The sequence below is a fragment of the Rhinopithecus roxellana genome, chromosome 14, assembly GCF_007565055.1.
Source record: "Rhinopithecus roxellana isolate Shanxi Qingling chromosome 14, ASM756505v1, whole genome shotgun sequence".
NCBI lineage: Eukaryota > Metazoa > Chordata > Mammalia > Primates > Cercopithecidae > Rhinopithecus > Rhinopithecus roxellana.
In genome coordinates this window covers 77423172-77447368 of record NC_044562.1, presented here as the reverse complement: position 1 = coordinate 77447368, position 24197 = coordinate 77423172, and positions in this window count along the sequence as shown.

Below are 24197 nucleotides of genomic sequence, written 5' to 3'. Positions count from 1 at the left end.
AGAAGAGGTCAGAATCTCGATCTGTTTTGAAGGTAGAGTCAATATGATTGGTGAGTGATTGGATGTGGCAGAAAATGCAGTCAAGAATGACTCCAGGGTTTTACCTGAGCACCTGGAAGAATGGAGTTGTCACATAAGGAGACAGGGACGACTGTAGAGAGAACAGAGCTTAAAAGAAAAGATACAGGCTCTGCTGTAGCCAGTTTGAGTTGCTGTTTTTTGTTTTGTTTTGTTTTGTTTCGAGACAGAGTCTCGTTCTGTCGCCCAGGTCAGAGTGCAATGGTGTGATCTCAGCTCACTGCAACCTCCACCTCTCGGGTTCAAGTGATTCTCCTGCCTCAGCCTCCTGAGTAGCTGGGATTAGAGGCACCTGCCACCGTGCCCAGCTAATTTTTGTATTTTTCGTAGAGACGGGGTTTCACCATGCTGGCCAGGCTGGTCTTGAACTCCTGACCTCGTAATCTGCCCACGTTGGCCTCCCAAAGTGCTGGGATTACAGGCATGAGCCACCGCGCCTGGCCTCGTTGCTATTTTAATTATCTATATTGCATAACCAATCACCCAAAAACTCAGTTGCTCAAAACAGCAATTTACTGTCATCACTCATAGTTTCTGTAGGTAAGGAATTTGGATAGGATTCAGCTGAGCAGTTCTTGCTCGAAGTCTCTCACTGAAACTGCCCCAGTTTTAGCTCTGAAAGCCCTGTGTCCTGGCAAATCCCTCCCAAGGATATGAAAAGTTCTGGTTGTCAGTGATGGGGGCAGAAGTTGGAGAGAAAATACAAAACCTATACAGTGACCCTAAAAACTAGAGACTGAAAGCCATGTTATTTATAATGTTAAATGGATACAGCATCGACTCTCTGCCTTTGGGAGTCACTATCACTGATTTTTCCTGACCACTGAGGTTGGCCACAGTGGTTTGTGGTTGACATAATGGATCACACATTCTGGCATCACTTCAAGTAATATGAATTAAGTATGCAACTAGAGTTGCAATCGTGGGTGTTAACAGTCTGTTTGACTTCACCTATAGATTAACCGTTGTGCTTTTTTTTTTTTTTTTTTTTGGAGACAGGATCTTGCTCTGTCGCTCAGATTGGAGGGCAGTGGCACAATCATGGCTCACTGCAGCCTTAACTTCGCAGGCTCAAGCAATCCTCCCACCTTAGCCTCCTGAGTAGCTGGGACCACAGGCATGTGTCACCACACCCAGCTAATTTTTTTTTTTTTTTTTTTTTTTTTTTTTTTTTTTTGTAGAGACCTATGTTGCCCAGACTGATCTCAAACTCCTGGGCTCAAGTGATCCTCCCACCTGGGCCTCCCAAAGAGCTGGAATTACAGGTGTGAGCCATTGCGCCCCACCAAATGTCTGAGGGTTATTGTGACTGCTCTGGAGAACTAGGATAAGCCCCACCTGAAGTTCAGTTCAGATGTTAAGACTCCTAATGCCAAGTACACCTCAAGAGATAATGGAAAGGTTGATTACTTACATAATTGAGGTCTCTGGGGAAAGCAGAGAGGACCTTTCTGTAAGTCCAGAATGGCTTGAGAGAGCAGGGAACAGAGACTGGCTGAGTTTTATTGTGGTTAGGGGTGGGGGGCAGGGTGAGGGCTCCCCCCTGTTGGGAGGAGCTTATGTAGTTTGAGTCTCTCCACAGCACAGAAAGAATACCCAGCCTTTCTTATCAGCTTGCCCAGATGTGAGGCAGACGGAGAGACAGAGAGGTGGGGCTCGATGCTGTTGCTAGCCAAACGCCAAAGAGTGGAGCCAGACTCCTTATTCCAGAGAGTGCTAGTTTAATTTTTAACATTGTAAATATTGTGGCAATATTTTCTAAAAGTTCAGATTGTGAAAAAGAGAACAACTACAATATCACCAGCATCACCCAGATCTCACTGAAAAGGAAGGCTAAATGACTGTGTTCTTTTAAGGACAGAAGGAAGGACACATACAACTGGATTAGGGAGGTAAGTCGCCAAAATGGCACACACTGCACAATATGCAGAAAACTTAGCTTTAGCCAGGGCATTGCAGAAAAGGTGACTGTGAAAACACACGTGGACGCTGGATTTCACAATTCTGGGATTAGACAAGGAAGAATTTCTAAATCAGAAGAGTTTTTTTTTTCTTTTTTGTCTCCCAAAGACACCTATGCTCAGTTAAAAACAGTGATCACTGAATTGGTATGGGCATACCACATGAACAAACACACAGTATTTTATCATTCTCTTGATGGCACTATGGAAGTGAGTGAAGTTACATTTCCTGATTCACAAGCTGAAGCTATAATGTCCTGTGGGCAAACAAAAGGGGGAAATTTGAGAACTGACATGTTGGGCCCTATAATAGGTTGCTAGGGCTGCCAAAACCAAGTACCACAAAACAGGTGGCTTGACACAACAAATTTACCCTCTCATAGTTCTGGAGGCGGAAAGTCTGCAATCAAGGTGTCAGCAGGACTGTGCTCCCTCCGAGGTTCTAGGGAGGAACCTGTTGCACGCCTCCATCCTAGCTTTGGGTGATCCTGTCAGTCCTTGGCATGCCTTCGCCTGAAGCTACGGCACTCCGATTTCTCCTTCCAGCCTCAGTTGGAATCACACATCTTCCCCGTGTGTGTGTGTGTGTGTGTGTGTGTGTGTGTGTGTGTCTGAATTTTCCTCTTCTTTAAGGACAGCAGTTATATTGGATTTATGGCCCACCCTAATCCAGTATGACTTCATCTTAACTCGATTACATCTACAAAGACCCTTATTTCCAAATATGTAATTTAAAATATTCTACCAGCCACATTTAAAAAGTAAAATGAAACAAGTGAATTTCTTTTGATAACATTTTACTTAACAAATACTTGTGAAGTATTATCATTATAATATGTAATCAATATAAAAAATATTCATTTGATATTTCATATTCTTTATGAAACTACATCTTCAAAATTCAGTGTATATTTTACACTTGGGTACATCTCATTTTGACCTAGCCACATTTCAGGTGCTTAAAGCTAAAAGTGGCTAGTGGCTACAGTAATTGGAAAGCTCAGATCCAGGGGCTGACCAAGGTCACGGATGGTAGAAGTAGGCAGAGGACACACTCATTGTAAAAGAGATCAAGGGAGCCGGGCGCAGTGGCTCACGCCTGTAATCCCAGCACTTTGGGAGGCTAAGGCAGGAAAATCACTTGAACCTGGGAGGCAGAGGTCGCAGTTAGCTGAGATCGTGCCATTGCACTCCAGCCAGGGCAACATGAGCAAAACTCCGTCTCAAAAAAAAAAAAAAAATTCAACGAGTCGGAAATATTATCTCCCTGGATATTGAAATCACCAAGAATAATGACAAGATGGTGTCAGAAATCATGGTAAGCCACAAGCTAAAATCTCTGTAAATATTTTTGTGCTGTGGTGGTTGTATTTCCTTTCTTGTCCCTTTTTTTTTTTTTCATTGTCTGCCAGGCTGGAGTGTAGTGGTGCTATCTCGGCTCACTGCAACCTCCACCTCCCGTGTTCAAGTGATTCTCCTGCCTCAGCTTCCTGAGTAGCTGGGATTACAGGCATGTGCCACTACGCCCAGCTAATTTTTTGTATTTTTAGTAGAGACGGGGTTTCTCCATGTTGGTCAGGCTGGTCTCAAACTCCTGATCTCAGGTGGTCCACCCACCTCGGCCTCCCAAAGTGCTGGGATTACAGGCGCGAGCCACTGCGCCCAGCCCGTTTCCTTAAGTTCTAAGAGTCCTCTCGGAACTCTTTTCTCAAGTATTCTCAGGAGCCCTCTCTAGGCTTGCTGCAAAGCTGTCATCTTTAGACTTCGTGTATAATCATATATCCTGCATATCTGAAAAATGTCTTTATCCTGTTGTCACACTTAATAATTTGACTTGGTATAGAATTCTCAGGACTTTGAAAGAATTATTGACTGCTTTCCAGAATTAAACATTGCTGATGAGAAGTCTGATATCAGTCTGATTCTAACTCTTTTGTAGGTGACTTTTTAAAAAAAACTAAAGATGCTTCTTGTTTCTTTAACTTCTTGCCACTCTGAAATTTCACAATAATGTGGCATTAGTCAGGATTATTAGGAGACAGAAACCATAATAGTAACATAATCAGAGAAAATGTAATATGAAGAATTATTAGTTAGTAAAAGGGGATTGTCTAGTAAAAAGGATAAAGAATGCAGAAATATCAGATACAAAGAGCAGCCACCACCTCTAGGACTGAAAAGAATACCCAGGAAGGAATGAACATGGAAGAGGACTTTCAATCAAGGCTGACATTCGAAGTCATTGGAAAAGATACATCATTGAAAGGGTATACTGGAAATTTGCTGAAACGCCATGGGCTCAAGCTGGCAAGCAGGAAGTTACCCACTGGGATACTAGCAACATTCCTGGGAAGCTACCCTCCAGGGTGTTGTTCAAATTTGCTGGCAGTTATGCACCATTAGCTACTTTGACAGCACTCCGAAATAAGCTGCCTGCTGGCACCACAGAAGCAAGAAAAATGATCACTGGAACCAGGAAGGGGAGCTGCTTCCCCTTGCAGTGTCCTTCCAGTATCCTCTACTGACAAGGCCTAATCTTACGTCACATGGGAAAGGAGAAATATTTATAGGACCCACCTCCAGTAATCCAAAGTAGGGAAAGAAGGGTGGATATGGGGCATAGAGGAAATATATTGATGACTGGGACACATGTGCTTAGTGTAGTATTTTGTATTTTGTCTTTTTTCTTTAGGTGCATATCTTGGTATGTTTTGTATTTTATTGTCATTTATGGGCTAGGCACTTCTTGGGCCTTTTAAATCTGAAGATTTCTGATTTAGTTCAGCTCTTGGAAGTTAGCTTTTATGATTTTCTTTATAATACTCCTCCCTCCATTTTCTCCATTCTCCTTTTCTAGGTTACACGACTTGTAGGTTACACCTTCTGGATTGATCTTGTAAATCTCTCCTCTTTTCTCCCAATTTTCTTTTCTTCTCCAATCCAGGAGATGTCCTCAATTCTATTATCCAATCTTTTTTAAAAAATAGCTTCCCAGCCAGGTGCAGATGGCTCACAACTGTAATCCCAGCACTTCTGGAGGCCAAAGAGGGCGGATCACGAGGTCCGGAGATCGAGACCATCCTGGCTAACACGGTGAAACCCCATCTCTGCTAAAAACACAAAAAATTAGCCGGGCGTGGTGGCGTGTGCCTGTAGTCCCAGCTACTCAGGAGGCTGAGGCAGGGGAATCGGTTGAACCTGGGAGGTGAAGGTTGCAGTGAGCTGAGATGGTGCCACTGCACTCTAGCCTGGCAACACAGCAAGACTCAGTCTCAAAAAGAAAAAGAAAAGAAAAACAACTTCCCGTTTCCCCTCTCCTCAGCCCTGGTAACCACCACTCCAGTCTTTGATTTTATGAACTTGACTCCTTTAGATACCTCAAATGAGTGAAATCATGCAGTATTTGTCTTTCTATATCTGAGTTATTTCACTTAGCACGATGTTCTGAAGATCCATTTATGTTGTTGAATATTGCAGATTTCCTTCTTTTTAAGGCAGAATAGTATTCCGTAATATGTATATGCCACATTTTCTTTACCCATTCATCTGTCAATGGATGATTAGGTTGTTTCTATATCTTGGTGATTGTTTGTGAACGATGTTGCAGTAAACATGGGAGTGCTTATATCCCTTCAAGATCCTGATTTTCAATTCTTTTGGGTACATACCCAGAAGTGGGATTGCTGGATCATATGGTAATTCTATCTTTATTGATTATATATACATGTATACATTTATTTATTATACATATATAATACGTGTGTAAATATATAAATGTATGCATTTAAATACATTATATATTGAATATTTACATATGCATTTATATGAATATATAAATATAAATATATGCATATATAAATATATAATATATGCACATGTATATATTACTGTATATGTATAATATATACATATAATAAAGATAAAATTATTTTATATATTTATCATTATGTATAATAAATCTATACATATATGCATCTACTTTTTTTTCTTTCTCTCTTTCTTTTGAGACATAGTCTCACTCTATGGCCTGAGCTGGAGTGCAGTGGCATGATCACGGTTCACTGCAGCCTGGATCTTCTGGGCTCAGGTGATCCTCGCACCTCAGCCTCCCGAGTAGCTGGGACTACAGACACACACCATCATACCCAACTAATGTATTTTTTGTAGAGATGAGGGTTTGCCATGTTGCCCAGCCTGGTCTTGAACTCCTGGGCTCAAGCAATCCATCAGCATCAGCCTCCCAAAGTGCTGGAATTACAGGCATGAGCCACTGTGCCCAGTCAATTCTATCTTTAACTCTTTGGGAATCTCCATACTGTTTTTCACAGCAGCTGCATCATTTTGCAGTCCCACCAATACTGTGAAAGAGTTCCAGTTTCTCCACATTCTCACCAACATTTGTTATCTTTTTTTTTCATAGCCATCCTGACTGTGAAGTATAAAGTGTTATCTCATTGTGGTTTTGATTTGCATTTCCCTAATAATTAGTAATGATAAGCATTTTTTCATACATCTGTTGGCCATTTGTATGTGTACAACCTTTTTAATTAAAAATGTTTAATAAATAACCATTTGCAATTTTTAAAGAGCTATTTCTTCTTCTTAGATTGATTTTGTTATGGCATCCTATTTGTCTTTTATAGATGCAATATAGTATTTTCCCAAATTTCTCTGAGGATGGTTTCTAGTATAGTATTTTATGTGTTCTTCTGTTCCCTTAATTACTGATGTCCTCTGGCATCATTTATTTTCTGATAGTTTATCAAGCTGTTTTTATTGCATGTTTTTGGCTTTTCTCTAATGTCTGGTAATCCTTGGTTGCATGATTATATTTAAGAGGAAGGCAATAGGAATTCTGCTTCTGGCCAAGATGGAGTAATGGGAAGGGCTTTACCCTCTAACTTGAAAAAACTCCAAAAACATATTTTTTAAGTTAATCAATAGGTCTCAAGACATTAGACATCTGGCAACAAAAGAAGTGATCCCTAAAACCACAAACAGAAAAGGTAAGCCCTATGGTTATATTGGCTTCTGCCTGGAGAGATTTTTCAGGCTATAGCACAGCAAGGGAAACCTAGGCAGACCTGAGCAGTCCACCTACATCGAACAGACACTATAGTTCACAGGAAAAAGTATCAGAGAGGAGACAGCTGCACAGAGAAAAGACTCCAGAGATCTGCAAGGATCATCTTGAATATTCATCTGAGTAATGAGTAGTGCACAAATTTGAGAAAAGTTAACGGAGGCCAAAGAAAGGATCCCATGCCAGGATTACAGCTAACAGTATACAGGACTCCACAAGGCTGTGAAGAGTGCCTATTCCCACCAGCCAAGGTGGAAAACCTTAGAACTTACAGGGCACAGAGTAGAGTGAGCACTCAGACGGGTTTTGCCTCTGTAGTGGGGAAAAGAAAAATAGCTTCAGGCTTAACGCTGTTCTGGCCTTCCCTATCAAAGCTTAAAAGCAAGACCTAAAAGGATCAAACTGCACCAGAGAACAAAGCTCAAGTATATTTATAGGAAGACAAAAATACCCAGCACCCAAAAAGTAAAATTCGTAATGTTTGACATCTATCCAAAAATTTTCAGAAGAAACAAAAAATTACTATCCACAATAAAAGGTACAATAGGCTGGGCAAGGCGGCTCATGCCCATAGTGCTAGCTACTGGGGAGGCTGAGTGGGGAGGAGCAGTTCAGCCCAGGAGTTCAAGGCCGCAGTGAGCTATGATCACATTGCTGCACTGAAGCATGGGCAACAGAGCAAGACCTTGTCTCTAAAAACGAAGCAAAAAACAGGGGGAGGGGTGTATGTACAATTAGTCATTTGAAACTAACTTAGATTTGATACAAATGATAGACTTTGTGGACAAGGATATTAATGCAGCCATTATTATAATTATCGTCAAGAAGCTAGAGAAAAGGTTGAGTATGTAATTGAAGACATGGAAGTTATAAAAAAGATCCATATCAAACTTTTAGAGATGAAAACTAAAATGTCTAATATGAAAAACACACAGGATGGGATTAACGTCAGATTGGACATTGCAGAAGAAATGATTAGTGAATTTGAAAACATTTTCATAGAAACTATCCAAAATGAAACACACAGAGAAAAAAATATTAAAAAAAGAAATGAACAGAATATCAGCAAGCTGTGGGACAAGGGGCCTAATACATGTGTAACTAAAGTTCCCACAGAAAAAAAATGAGGTGAGAGAATAATATGTCAAGTAGTAATGGATGAAATTTTCCAAATTTGATAAAATTATAAACCAATAAATTCACAATGCTCACTGTATTAGTCCATTCTCAAGCTGCTATAAACTGCCCCAGACTGGGCAATTTAGAAGGAAAGAAGTTTAATTGACTCACAGTTCCACACTGCTGAGGAGGCCTCAGGAAACTTACAATCATGGAGGAAGGCAAAAGCGAAGCAGGTACTTTCTTTACGGGGCAGCAGGACGGAGTGAGTACAAGCAGGGGAAATGCTGGATATTTATAAAACCATCAGATCTCGTGAGACTCACTCACTATCATGAGAACATGATGGGGGAAACCACCTCATGATCCGATTACTCCACCTGGTCCCACCCTTAACACGTGGGGATTATGGGGATTACAATTCAAGATGAAATTTTGGGTGGGGACACAGAAACCATATCACTCACCAAACCTCAAGCATAAGAAACTTGGAAGAAACTACATCAAGGCTTATAGTAATAAAATTGCTTAAAAACAGTAATAACGAGAGAATCATAAAAGCAGACAGAGGCAAAACGATATCACATGCCAAAGAACAAAGAACAGTATGACAGATTTCTTTTTAGAAACAATGCAAGTGTAGCATGGCAAGATAAAGGTGCAAGACAATGGAGCAACATTTTTTAACGTCCTGAAGGGAAGGAAGGAGAGGGAATCGCTGGCAACACAAAATCCTTTACCCAGCCAAAATCTCTGTCAAAAAATGGAAGGCAAAACAAGGACCCTTTTTAGACATACAAAAGCCAAAATAATTTATCATCACCAGACCAGCACTACAAGAAATGTTAACAGTAATCCTCCAAGCAGAAGGAAATGGTACCAGATATAAATCTGCATCAACATAAAGGAATGAAGTATACTGGAGATGGTAACTATGTGGGTAAATATAAAGTTTTTTCTTATTATTTAAATCTCTTTAAAAGATAACCAATTCTTTAGAGCAAAAAATAAGAAAATGTATTATCTATTTGGAAACTAAATGTAAATATAACACATATAGAAATATATGACAACAAAAGCACAAAGGACAAGAGGGGAGAAAAGGAAGCATGTTTTACATTTCTTATATTCTACGTGCAGTGGTATAATATTACTCAAAGATAGATTGTGATAAGTTAAAGATGTATACTCTATGCCTTAGTGATCACTGAAATAATACAGCAAAGAGTTATACTAATAAACCAACAAAGGAGTTACAATTTAATCATAAAAACAATTTAATCCAAGACAATGAAGAAAAAAAGGAAAAAGGGAATAAAGAACAGGTAGGATGAATAGAAAACAAATAATATATAATCCCAATATCAACATAATATTAAATTTAAATGGTCTAAATACTTCAATTAAAAGGCGGAGATGTGAGATTGGTTAAAAAGGCAAGATGCAAATCTATTCAAACTACTGGGGACCAACTTTATATATAAGGACACAAATAGGTAAAAATAATGGGATAAAAGATAGATATATCATGGTAACACAAATGAAAAAAAGTCTGGGGAATGTATTAATATCAGACAAAATAGATTACAGAGCAAAGAATATTACCAGGGATAAAAAGGGTCATTTAATTTTGATAAAATGATCAATTTATCAAGAGGCTATAACAATCGTAAATGTTTATGTCCCTATTAACAGAGCTTGCAAACACATGTAGAGAAGCTGACAAAATTGCAAGGAGAAATAAATAAGTATACAATTATAGTTGGAGATTTTGACACCCTTCTCTCAATAATTGGTAGGATAAGTGGACCAAAAATCAGTAAGATATAGATTTAAACAAAACTATCAACCAACTTGACCTAATTGACATTTATAGAACACCCCATGTAACAACAGCTGAATACATATTCTTTTCATGTGCACATAAAACATTTACCAGGATAGACCATAGTCTGGGCCATTATAAAGTACAGATATGTTTAATAGAATTCAAGTCATACAAAGTATATTCTCTGATCACAATGGAATTGAATTAGAAATCAACAACAGAAAGATCTCTGCAAAATCCACAATTATTTGAAAACTAAGCTATACACTTCTAAATACTTCTTGTGTCAAAGAATAAATGAAAAGGGAACTTAGGAACTATTTAGAACTAAATGAACATGAAAAACACAACATTCAAAATTTGTGGAATGCAACTAAAGTTGAACTTAGGAAGAAATTTATAGCACTGAACATTCATATTTGAAAAAAAGAAAGCCTTCAGTCATTGACCTGAGAGCTCTCATCTTAAGAAGAAACTTGAGCCGGGCGCGGTGGCTCAAGCCTGTAATCCCAGCACTTTGGGAGGCCGAGACGGGCGGATCACGAGGTCAGGAGATCGAGACCATCCTGGCTAACACAGTGAAACCCCGTCTCTACTAAAAATACAAAAACTAGCCGGGCGAGGTGGCAGGCGCCTGTAGTCCCAGCTACTCGGGAAGGCTGAGGCAGGAGAATGGCGTGAACCCGGGAGGCGGAGCTTGCAGTGAGCTGAGATCCGGCCACTGCACTCCAGCCCGGGCAACAGAGTGAGACTCCGTCTCAAAAAAAAAAAAAAAAAAAATACAGAAATTACTAGTATTTGGCTGGGCTCAGTGGCTCACACCTGTTATCTCAGTACTTTGGGAGGCCGAGGCAGGTAGATTGCTTGAGCCCATGAGTTCAAGACCAGCCTGGGCAACATGGCGAAATCCCATCCAGTCTGGGTGAAAGAGGGATACCCCGTCTCAAAAAAAAAAAAAAAAAAAAAAAAAAAAAAAAAAAAAAAATTAATTGGCCAGGCACAGTGGCTCACACCTGTAATCCTAGCACTTTGGGAGGCCAAGGCAGGTGGATCACAAGGTTCAAGACCAGCCTGGCCAAGATGGTGAAACCCTGTCTCTACTAAAAATAAAAAATTAGTGGGGTGTGGTGGTGGGCTCCTATAATCCCAGCTGCTCAGGAGGCTGAGGCAGAGAACTGCTTGAACCTGGGAGGCAGAGGGTGCAGTGTATTGAGATCGCACCACTGCACTCCAGCCTGGGCGACAGAGCGAGACTCCATCTCAAAAAAAAAACTAATTTTACTTTATATACTAATGGCAAATAATCAGAAATTGAAATTTAAACACTCTTTACAATAGCATCAAAAAATATTAAATACTTAGGAATAAGTCTGACAAGAGATGTTCAAGACCTGTACACTAGAAACTGCAAAACATGACTGGGCACTGTGGCTCAAGCCTGTAATCCCAGCACTTTGGGAGGCCAAGGCGGGTGGATCACAAGGTCAGGGGTTCAAGACCAGCCTGGCCAAGATGGTGAAACCCCATCTCTACTAAAAATACAAAAAATTAGCTGGGCATGATGGCAGGAGCCTGTAATCCCAGCTACTCGGGAGGCTGAGGCAGGGGAATTGCTTGAACCCGGGAGGTGGAGGTTGCAGTGAGTCGAGATCACGCAACTGCACTCCAGCCTGGGTGACAGGGTGAGACTCTGTCTCTAAATAAATAAATAAATAAATAAAACTAAAAATAGACTTCAATTCATACCTTGTACCATGTAGAAAAATTAATGAAGATGGATAGCAGACAAAAATGTAAAACCTAAAAATATGAAACTTCTAGAAGAAAATAAAGGAGAAAATCTTTTTGGTCTAGGATTGGGCAAAAATTTCTTAGATATGAAACACACAGGCTGGGTGTGGTGGCTCACACCTGTAATCCCAGCACTTTAAGAGTCCGAGGCGGGTGGATCCCTGAGGTCAGGAGTTTGAGACTGGCCTGGCCAACATAGAGAAACCCCGTCTCTACTAAAAATACAAAAAAATTTAGCTGGGCATGGTGGTGGGCACGTATAATCCCAACTACTTGAGAAGCTGAGGCAGGAGAACCACTTGAACCTGGGAGGTGGAGATTGCAGTGAGCCAAGATTGCACCATTGCACTCCAGCCTGAGTGACAAGAGCGAAACTCTGTCTCAAAAAAAAAAAAAAAAAAAAAAAACCACACACAATAGTGATTTATAAAAGCAAAAATTTGACTTAGACTTCATCAAAATTAAAAGCTTCTGCTTTTGAAAGACACTTTAAGAAAATGAAAAGACAATATATATGGATTTATTTACTAGTATAAATATATATTTATACCATATATGTGTGTATATATATTACATATGTGTATATATAAATATATATATTTTTAGTCCTATGCCACATAACATTTAAGTCAAGGACAGATTGCAGTCCGTGGTCTCATAAAATTATAGTATCATATTTTTACTGTACCTTTTCTATGTTTAGATATGTTTATTTTTGAGACAGAGTCTTACTATGTCACCCAGGCTGGAGTGCAGTGGCATGATCTTGGCTCACTGCAACCTCTACCTCCCAGGTTCAAGTGATTCTCATGCCACAGCCTCCCAAGTAGCTGGGATTACAGGCATGCACCACCACGCCCAGCTAGAGACAGGGTTTCATCATGTTGGCCAGGCTTGTCTCAAACTCTTGGCCTGGAGTGATTTATCTGCCTTAGCCTCCTAAAGTGCTACAATTGCAGATCTGAGCCACGAGCCTGGCCTAGATACGTTTAGATACACAAATACTTCTCACTGTGTTATAATTGCCTATGGTATTCAGTACAGTAACATGCTATTGAGGTTGGTAGCCTAGAAGCAATAAGCCATACCATACAGCCTAGGTGTATAGTAGGCTATATCATCTAGGATTGTGTAAGTTCACTCTAGGATGTTCCCTCAAGGATGAAATCACATAATGACACATTTCTCAGAAAGTATCTCCACCATTAAGCAATACAAGACTGTATATAAACCCTCCCATCTAAATAATTAGAAAGGAAATTTTTAAACAGTCCCAAAATTTGAACAAAGACTTCACCAAAGAAAATATATGGACAGCAAATGAAAAAAGCACTCAAAATCATTAGTCATTGGGGATATTAAAATTAAAACTACAATGAGATAATGCAACAGACGTAATAGAATAGCTAAAATTTAAAAGACTGCCTATGGAGAATCACTTGAACCTGGGAGGTGGAGGTTGCGGTGAGCCGAGATCGCGCCATTGCACTCCAGCCTGGGCAACAAGAGCAAAACTCCATCACAAAAAAAAAAAAAAAAAAAAAAAAAAAAAGTCTGCCTATACCTGGACTAGGTGAGGAAGTAGAGGAACTGGAACTTTCATATGCTGCTGTTAAGGACATAAAACATACAATCGCATTGCCAGTGTCTTAAAAAGTGAAACATACATATACCAAATTACCCAGCCATTTCACTCCTATGTGTTTACCCAAGAAAATGAAAGTATATGTCCATAGACAGTCTTTTTGTTTTTTTTAATTATTTTATTTTATCTTATCTTATCTTATTTTATTTTATTTTAGACAGGGTCTCACTCTGTTGCCCAGGCTAGTCTCAAACTCCTGGGCTCAAGTGATCCTCCCACCTCAGCCTCTTGAGTAACTAGGACTACAGGTACATGCCACCACAACTAGTTAATTTTTTTTTATTTTTGTATTTTTTGTAGAGACAGAGTCTCACTATGTTACCCAGGCTGATCTCAAACACCTGACCTCAAGTGATCCTCCTGCCTTAGCCTCCCAAAGCATTGGGATTACAGGCATAAGCCACTGAACCCAGCCTAAAGTCTTATACGTGAATGTTCATAACAGCTCAATTTGTAACAGCCAGAAACCAAAAACAACGCAAATGTCCATCAACAAGTGAACAGACAAATAGTGGCATATCCATGCAATGGAATACTACTTGGCAATAAAAAGGAATGAACTACTGATTTTACAACATGATTAAATCTAAAATTATGATGCTGAGTTAAAGAAGCTAGACAAAAAAGTATATACTATATAATTCCATTGATATAAAATTGTAGAAAAATACAGAGATCTATAGTGGTAGAAAGCAGATCAGTAATGGCTAGGGAATGACAGGAGGGACAGAAGATCTTTTAAAAAAGAAGAGGGTTCATTTAATATTTTTGGAGGTACACCTTCTCCTCCTCCTCCTTCTTTGGCCTAAGGTAAGTCAGGGAATACTTGGCTACCAACTGTTCTGTCCTAGAATGAATGAGGAGGATGGTGTTCATTGTAGGCCATCACTTAACCCTCTCTTTTTTCTGTTCGATGTCACATGTCCGACTTTCATACCTGCAGCCATCTAGTCCAAAATCTCTAGCCTTTTCCAGAAGAATCTCTTTTTGGATCTATTTTCCATGCAACATAGAGGCTTAGACTGCCTCTATCTTGATTCATCAGTCACTATTTCTCCATTGCTTTCTTCCCTCTAAAAATGTTGAACTTAACAACAGTCAGCCCTGCCTCAATTCTCTTTGTTACGGATGTAGGCTTTTCAAAAAAAATTTTTTTTTTTTTGAGACGGAGTCTCACTCTGTCGCCTGGGCTGGAGTGCAGTGGCTATTCTCAGCTCACTGCAAGCTCCGCCTCCCGGGTTTATGCCATTCTCCTGCCTCCGCCTCCGAATAGCTGGGACTACAGGTGCCCGCCACCTCGCCCGGCTAGTTTTTTGTATTTTTTAGTAGAGACGGGGTTTCACCATGTTAGCCAGGATGGTCTCGATCTCCTGACTTCGTGATCCGCCCGTCTCGGCCTCCCAAAGTGCTGGGATTACAGGCTTGAGCCACCGCGCCCGGCCGCTTTTCAAAATTTTATATTATTTTAATAAAGGTATTGGGAGGAAGAGATGATAAGCATAGCTGTTTAGTTTGTCACTTTGAACAAAAAGTTTTCAAATTGCATTTTAAATGACTACTCTCTGGCTCTTGAATGGAGAATGGATTTGATAGTGGGGACAAGAATGAATGAAGTGATATTAGGAGACAGTTGCAGTAATCCAAGTAAAGGGTGCTGGTCGCTTGGCCTAAAGTGGTAGAAGTGGAAATGGAGAAAAGTGCGTGGTGTGGAGAGTTATTCAAAATATAAAATTGACACGACTGGGTTATGAATTGGACATGGGGAAAGAGAAAAAAAAAAGATGTCTGCCCAGGCTCTTTACTTGCCAGTGGTTATAGTCACTAAGATAGGGACTGAAAGAGGACAAGACTTCTGGTAGAAAATCATTAATATAGTTTTAGAGCTACTGAGCTTGTATCATTGATACATCCAAATGAAGAAGTCAAGAAGGCTCATGCTGTATGAATTCAGAGGTGAGGTCTGAGAAGAAGACATGTATTAGGGAGTCATGATGGACAATGAACCAAGCCGAATGGATGAAATCTCTTAGAAAATGATTATGAATAAGAAGAGGAATGGGTTGTAGTATACTGTTAAAAAAAAAAAAAAAAGCCACATATGCCTCTTGCCAAATTTGCATGACTCTGCAATGTGATTTTGTCTCCCACTAAAAGGTGGAGTTTATTTCTCCACCCTTGGAGTCTGAACTGGCCTTGTGTCTTATTCTGACCAATAGAATATGGTGAAAGTGATGAGTGGGAATCTGAGCCTAGAAGTCAAGAGAACTGGCAGCTTCTGCTCTTGCCCTTGAGACCACCATGTTAAGAAACCTAGATTAACCCTTTGAGAAGGTAAACAACAATGAGACAAAGGCTCAGCCAACAGCCACCACCAACACCCATACATAAGACTAAAGTCGTAGATTACTGAGGTCCCAGTCAGCCACCAGACAAGGTCATGAGTGATCACAGATAGGAGCGGCAGAAGCCCTCAGCCAAGCCAACCTCAACTTGCTACCCCATAGAATCATGATCAAATAAAATATTTGCCACTTTATAGACTCTAAGTTTCTTTTTTTTCTTTTTTGTTTTTAGACAGAGTCTTGCTCTGTCACCCAGGCTGGAGTGCAGTGGCACAATCTTGGCTCACTGCAATCTCCACCTCCTGGGTTCTAAGCAATTCTGTCTCAGCCTCCCAAGTAGCTGGGATTACAGGTGCATACCACCACACCCAGCTAATTTTTGTATTTTTTAGTAGAGACAGCGTTTCACCATGTTGGCCAGGCTGTTCTCAAACTCCTGACCTCATGTGATTCGCCCACCGTGGCCTCCCAAAGTGCTGGGATTACATTTAGCCACTAAGTTTCAAGGTTGTTTGTTATGCAGTGATAGACCACTGAGGCAGTAGCTGAGGAGTCTTGAGAAACTCCAATATTTAAATATTCAGTAAATTGACATACACACACAAAAAAAGGTAGTCAGAACCAGGAAGAAAATCAGAAAGGTATAATGTCACAGAAGCAAGATATAGACCCACAGAAACAAAGCAAAGTGTTCACAGAATAAAGGAATGCAATGTGTCAAATATAGCTGAAAGGTCAAATAAGATGAGATGAAAAGGTACTTTTGGATTTAATGACATGAATGTTGTGGTCACACAGTGACAACTGGGGCAGAGGGAAAACTTATAAGCTCAGCTCTGGACAAATAGAGTTTGAGATGTCTATGGGATATTTAAGTATATTTGTGCAGCATGTAGTTAGATAATATATGACCTGAAGCTCAGTTTAGGGCCAGTAAGCATAAAGGTGGTCGATAAAACTTTTAGTGTAAATGAGATCATCAGGGAGACCATGTCGACGGGTGGGAAGGGATCTTAGTGCACAGCAAGGTTTTACAGTGTGAGCTCAGGCAGAAAACACACAAAGAAGCTCATGAAGAGGAGAACTGGGAGAATGAGGTTCATGAAAGACAGAAGTGTTTCAAAAAGAAACAAGAAAGGCCAGGCATGGTGGCTCATGCCTGTAATCCCAACACTTTGGGAGGCCAAGGTAGGAGGATCATTTGAGCCTAGGAGTTCAAGACCAGCCGGGGCAACACAGGAAGGCCTCATCTCTGCAAAAATACAAATAAAAAAATTACCCAGGCATGGTGGCATACACTGTAGTCCCAGCTATTCCGGTGGCTGAGGTGGGAGGATAGCTTAAGCCTGGGAGGTCAAAACTGCAGTGAGCTGTGATAGTGCCACTGCACTCCAGCCTGGGCCACAGAGCAAGACCCTGCTGATGCAGGGTGAGTCCTAAAGTGGACCTTAGCTCAGTGGGTTCTTGGTTTTGCCCAGGAAAGAATTTAAGGGCCAAGAGTGGAAGAAAACAGCTTTATTGAAGAGGCAGCGTTACAGCTCTGTGACTGCTCCTGCAAAGCAGGGCTACCCATCAGGCAGAGGGTAGCAACTCAGGGCATTTTGCAGTCATAGTTATACTCATTTTTACTTGCATGCAGATTAAGGGATGGTTTATGCAGAAATTTCTAGGGAAGGGGTAGTAACCATTGGGTCATTTCCATGGAAAGGGGTGGTAACTACCAAGTGTTGCCATGGCAATAGTAAATTGACGTGGCACACAGTGGGCATATCTGATTGAAAGCTGCTTTTGTCCTGGCCCTGTTTTGGCTAGTTCTCAATCTGGTTCAGTGTCCAAACCCCGCCTCTCGTGTCTAGTCCTGCCTCCTACCTCACCATCTCAAAAAAAGAAAAGGCAGGGCGCAGTGGCTCACGCCTGTAATCAATCCCAGCACTTTGGGAGGCGGAGGCGGGAGGATCACGAGGTCAGGAGATCGAGACCATCCTGCCTAACACGGTGAAACCCTGTCTCTACTAAAAATACAAAAAATTAGCCGGACGTGGTGGCGGGCACCTGTAGTCCCAGCTACTCCGGAGGCTGAGGCAGGAGAATGGCGTAAACCCGGGAGGCGGAGCTTGCAGTAAACCGAGATCGCACCACTGCACTCCAGCCTGGGCGACCCGAGCAAGACTCCATCTCAAAAAAAAAAAGGGGGGGGGGGAGAGGGGGAATGAGAAGTAATTATGTCAAATGCAGTAGAAAAATCTCCTAAGGCAAGAAGCAGAAGGTCCCCTCTCACATACCGCTCTGAATCTGACACTATTTGCCAGAGCAGTTTCAGCAGTGCGGTGCAAAGCCAGCAAGGGCATGCTGAGCAATGATGAAAATTAGAACATGGATGCCCACATGTAGAGACTCTTGGTGCTGAGGACAGGGCAAAAAAGGGCACTTTTGAGGACCATGTGCTTTGTTTTCTGTTTCATTTTGTTTTGAGACTGACTTAAGTTTGTTTATTAATTGAGGGGAAACACACCAGTGGAACGTTTTTCCAACATTTGCTTTCCCCAGCTTTTATGAAAAGTCCTTCAACTTGTGTTTAGTTTTAACTATTTCACCTTTCATGTCACTATATAACTGGGTACAATCCCCAGATTTATTTGCTTTTAGGTTGTTGATTCTCAATTGAGTGGGGTTGGGGCGGGGCCTTTTTCTCACAGCTATCTTCAAGTCACAGAGGAAGTATCTAGTACTTCAAGAGTTCCCAAACAGCACAAAGAAAAAAAGCAAAATTCCCTGGTCAAATAAATTTGAGAAAGGCTACACATTAAAAAAAAAAATCTCCCTCTGAGAAACTGACAAAGTATATTAGCATATTAAAGCCTCTGAGACATTCTACATTAAACAAAAAACTCTGTTTAACAGTTTAACAAACAAACTAATTTCCCCCAGGGGGAATGCTTTTTTCTCTGCATGTTAATAACATACGAGAAGAATTTTCACTTATCACCAGTTTAGGAAACCCTGCTGTAGCTGATTGATTCTACCTATGGATTCCTTTTGGGTTTTACAATAGAGAGATTCTTCTCCATCTTATCTCTAGATTTAGGGATTCCTGTTACCTCAGGGACTTGGAGCCCTCCCTGGACTATTTACAGTAAAGAATGGTGATAACATCACCAGTTATTACCTTAAGATCCCCTTTGTAACACCAGGGTCAGCGGGTACTCAACAAAATGTTGGGCTGAGGGCAAGGATGATTGAGGAGAGTTCAGCAAGAGACATCTTTAACTAAGGGTAACAAAATTCCCAGTCCGTGAAAGGACTGGAAAGTTATTAAACACTTTCCTAGAAGGATATGAGTTGGTGACAGGATCCAAGTGCCTCCCTACATGTCTGCAGGAAGCCATCAACTAAACTACAATGACTCTTTAAGATACAAAATTGGGAATGGTAACATATTTTGAAGTTCTGTTGAAATAAAGAATCATGATATTAATGCCCATGGAAATGAAAGGGCGATCAACACTATGGGTTGAAAAGGGGGAAACTGTAGAGCACAGATGTGTTCGTGTGGCAGTGTGCTGTCTCTAGCAATACTCAGAGAAGAGAGAGAACAATGAAATTCTGATTGACCCCACTTGAGGTTCAGCTGCCAACCTTCTCTTTCACATCTTATGAAAGTCATTATTTAAGCTTTAAGCACAGCCAACTTTTTTTTTTTTTTTTTTTTTTTTTTTGAGACACAGTCTTGTTGTGTCGCCCAGGACAGAATGCAGTAGTGACATAATCTCGGCTCACTGGAGCCTCCACCTCCAGGCTCAAACGGTTATCCTGCCTCAGCCTTCCGAGTAGCTGGAATTACAGGAGTGGCCCACCATGCCCAGCTAATTTTTGTATTTTTAATAGAGATGGGGTTTCACCATATTGCCCAGGCTGGTCTTGAACTCCTGGCCTCAAGTGATCCACCTGCCTTGGCCTCCCAAAGTGCTGGGATTACAGGCATCAGCCACAGTGCCCAACCCAACCAACCTTTTTAAAAATAAATATTTAAAAAATTGCTATTTCACATATATGCTAGTATTTACATTTATCCACACATCAAGAATTGGAAGATAATAGTCATTTCCACGAAGCCTACAATAACAATGTTTTGGCTCCAGGCTCCCTCTACTGTCTTTGAAATAATAAACAAACATTTTATGGCACCCTCCTGACTAGATTCCAATATTTATGAAAGTCAAAACAAACACAATCTCATGCAATAATACAGGATATCCTTAGTATGATAATCAGGAAGTTCAATACTTGAAGAAAGTTGAAAAAATATGAACTACTTAATAAAATAGTAATATAAATAAAGCCATATGAAGTTGCCATTATTTGACCATTTTTTATTCACAAATGGTAATTTCATATGGTTTGACCTAATATATGAACGTTTAATTGTCAAAGAATAGTAGGGTATGTGTGTGTTTGTGTGTGTGTGTGTGTGGGGGTGTTGCAGGAAAGATTGTTGCTTTTAATAAATAAATATCTATTATTAAATTCCCTAAATGCATTGGTTAATTTACATGATGTTTCTTGACAAATATTAACTACAGGATATGTTAAGTCCATGTGTCATAGGAATATATGTATTATAATTTGTGTTTAGAAGAAAAAATCTGCCTTCAGATTAATAAATGTGAAAATACAAAATGTTTCACATGAAAAGGTAAATGAAAGAAATGCAGCAAAGCCATATTCTTACAAGAGGAAAGCTGGAAATAAAAGTTAACATTTTAACTGTGAGAGAAGGAAGTAGGGCAATTTGCATAGACTTCAAACAATCTCACACTGTTGAGAAAACCAGCAAATCCTGGAAAGAATTAGAGGTAAAAGCCAAAGTCAATATACTTCAAATACCCTGGGTATTTCACAGTAACTAACAAGAAAGCATCTTCTGGGTAAGTTCACACTTTGCACGAAATAAATATTAATTCTGTTGTTGGTAGTTTTCCAAAAAGTTAATATTTTACAGTTCAGAAATTTGGTTTCTTAAATTTGCCTTTGAAGCTCGAAGAATGCCTTTTGAAGTTGTGTTTTCATAGTCCTAGGAATTGAGTCTAAAAATGAAAGATGCCACCAAAGATTTGTTTGCAAACTTGTTCATCAAAACCTTATTTTTATAGTTACTGTTCACCAATTAAATCTTATGTCTAGCATAATACCTGGTATATACTAAGTACTCAACAAATATTTTTGAAACAATGAGTTACATAAGAAAAGTTGAAAATTGTCAAATTGGGGACTGTTTGAATAAATTATGGATAAATATTATACAGCCATTAAAAATGTTTTGAGACTTAAATGCATCTGGGAAATGTTTAAGAGGGAAAGTTAAGCAAAAAAGGATGCTAGCACTGTGTACACATCTAATGCAAATTTTATGAAGTTTTTTATATATAGGCGCACAAAGAGGATAGAAGGAAAAATAGAATTATTGATTGAGGCTATTACTCAGTGGTAGAATTCTGGATGGTTTTAATTTTTTCTTTTGTGTTTCTCTGTATTCGTTTTATAATCAGAAAAACACTAAAAGTGATTTAAACATTTTTAACATAAGGCACTGCTAACATTCAGATTTGTAATAAAAATGAGTCCATTAAAAATCAGGGAGTTAACCGGGCATGGTAGCTCACGCCATGTAATCCCAGCACCTTGGGAGGCCAAAGTGGGTGAACTGCTTGCACCCAGGAGTTTGAGACCAGCCTACACAACACAGTGAGACCTTGTCTCTATAAAAAAAAGAAGAAGAAGAAGAAAAAAAATAGGCCAGGGGTAGCGGCCTGTGCCTGTAGTCCTAGCTACTCAGGAGGCTGAGGGATACAGAGGTTGCAGTGAGCTGAGATAAGGCCACTGCACTCCAGCTTTCCAGCCCCGGCTACAGAGCAAGACTCTGTTTAAAAAAAAAATCAGGGAGTTTAATGAAACGTAGTTGTGGGATGATTCAATATTTATATAAGACTGGCTCTTCCTCTCCACTTCGTTAGAACAAACTCTCGCTAGACAGACACTTTTGGTAATTTATTCAGTGGTGTAAATATACAGGCCAGGGCTAAACTGTGCTTTATTTTTGAGTATAGCACCAATAATAACTTCTGCACAAAAGTTAGGTGAATTATTTCTCAGGTTATACAAATAAAGATGAAATGTAGTGCTTTTTCATCAGAGAAGCAAAGTAATCATCATGGGTTCAAATAGGCACTGGGCCAGGCACCTTACCTAATAATCTTTCATTCTTACAGCTATCCTGAAAGTAGTTTTATTTATATACAGAATATTATGGTAGAAGTAATAATAATATCTGAGTTGTTGAGGAACTGTCATGTGCCAGGCTCTGTGTCAGGGGCTTTATTTTCTCTCATTCCATGTTCTGAGCTATAGGGGCAGGTAGTGCACATATTTCCACTTGGCACTTGAAGACCTTGAGGCCCAAGGTGGAAGCCAGATCGCTCTAACCACTCGTCGATGTGGAGAAAATACTTTTATTCTCCAAGATCATAAATCTTTTATATATATATATATACACACACACACACACATACACACACACATATATATATAGAGGGTCTCACTTTGTTGCCCAGGCTAGAATGCAGCGGCGCAATCAAGGCTCACTACAACTTCGACCCCCCGACCCCACCCTACCCGTGCCACCATGCCCAGTTATTATATTTTTTGTGGAGACAGGGTTTCGCCATGTTGCCCAAGCTGGTCTCAAACACCTGAGCTCTAGCGATCCGCACACCTCGGCCTCCCAAAATGCTGGGATTGCCGGACGCGGTGGCTCACGCCTGTAATCCCAGCACTTTGGGAGGCCAAGATGGGCGAATCACGAGGTCAGAAGATCGAGACCATCCTGGCTAACACGGTGAAACCTCGTCTCTACTAAAAATACAAAAAAATTAGCCATGTGTGGTGGCGGGTGCCTCTAGTCCCAGCTACCCGGGAGGCTGAGGCAGGAGAATGGCGTGAACCCGGGAGGCGGAGCTTGCAGTGAGCCTTGATCGCGCCACTGCACTCCAGCCTGGGCGACAGAGGGAGACGCCCTCTCAAAACAAAACAAAACAAAAAGTGGTGGGATTAGAAGTGTGAGCCACCGTGCCCGGCCCATTATTCCATTTTTGCTCCCTTTCAGGAGCAATAAGTAAACATTAAAAACACTGCATTCTACAAATGAACTTGAGCTTTTCTGTTAGGGGGAAGAAGAGTAGGTAGAGAAAGAAAGTTTAATCAAATTTGACGTTTTCTTACACTTCCTTGTAGTAGATCAGTGGGAATAACCAGTCAGCCATTACCCATTCATCAGTACTAAGCAAATTCAGCAAAACTAATGTTTTCAAAGGTGTTGCTCAAGACATACCCTTTGCCTTGTTTAAATGAAAAGTCCTCAATCAAACAAGACATTTTCTAGTAAGGGTGTTCCTGTAATAGAGGAGGCAGTGGCCTGCTATGTCCTTATCAAACTAGGGATGTACTTGTCAATGACTCCACTGAGTTCTTTTCAAAAACTTCCATTCTGGCATTTTTCCTTAGCCTCCTACCTATCATCAAGGGCTCACAGGAGATTTAAAGAATGAACAGATGACTAAGAGAATTAAAAAACAACCATGTCTCTGTATTCTTTTGGTTCCGGAAATGGTCCAGCTGGTTCTATTTTTATTATAACAATAAAATTTGCCATTTACTAAGCATCTTCTACATCAGAGCTTTACATATTTTAATGTCATTTTAGCTTCACAACCATCTACAAGGTACATATCCTCAGCGGGTACCAACTCCAGAGATTAAATAGGGAGTACACCTGATATTATGTCTACCATGTGAAAGTCGAATCCAGATTTGAGTTCAACAAACAGGCGCCCTTCAAAACACGTTGCCTAGCAACAAATTGATTCTAGTTACTTCCGGCATCCCAAGTGGAGAAAAATAACCAATTCCTTCCTAGAAGCCAAGTTTGAGGGACCTTTAGAATTCTGTAACAGAAAAGCTCCCCACCCCCTTCTGTGACCCAAGCAGTTACTTAAACACTAATACCTCCCATTGGCTGGCGTGGCAGAGCAGCAGCTCCGGCGCTAGAGGGAACCTGGGCTGCTCTCGCTGCGGGAAGAGCTGGGTCTCTGGTTCAAATCACTTGAATCTGACTTCTGGGAAAACTGGCGTCCAGGGACTCCCCCCGGAGACCCATAATCTTCTTGGGACGACCTCAGGTTGGGGGACTAAGTCCTGCAGGGGACACTTGTTCATCCACAACCAGGGACACCCATCTCTCCCAACTCAAGACTTCTTTTTACTCCCCAAGTTTAAAACTCTGAGGCCACCCCGCCCC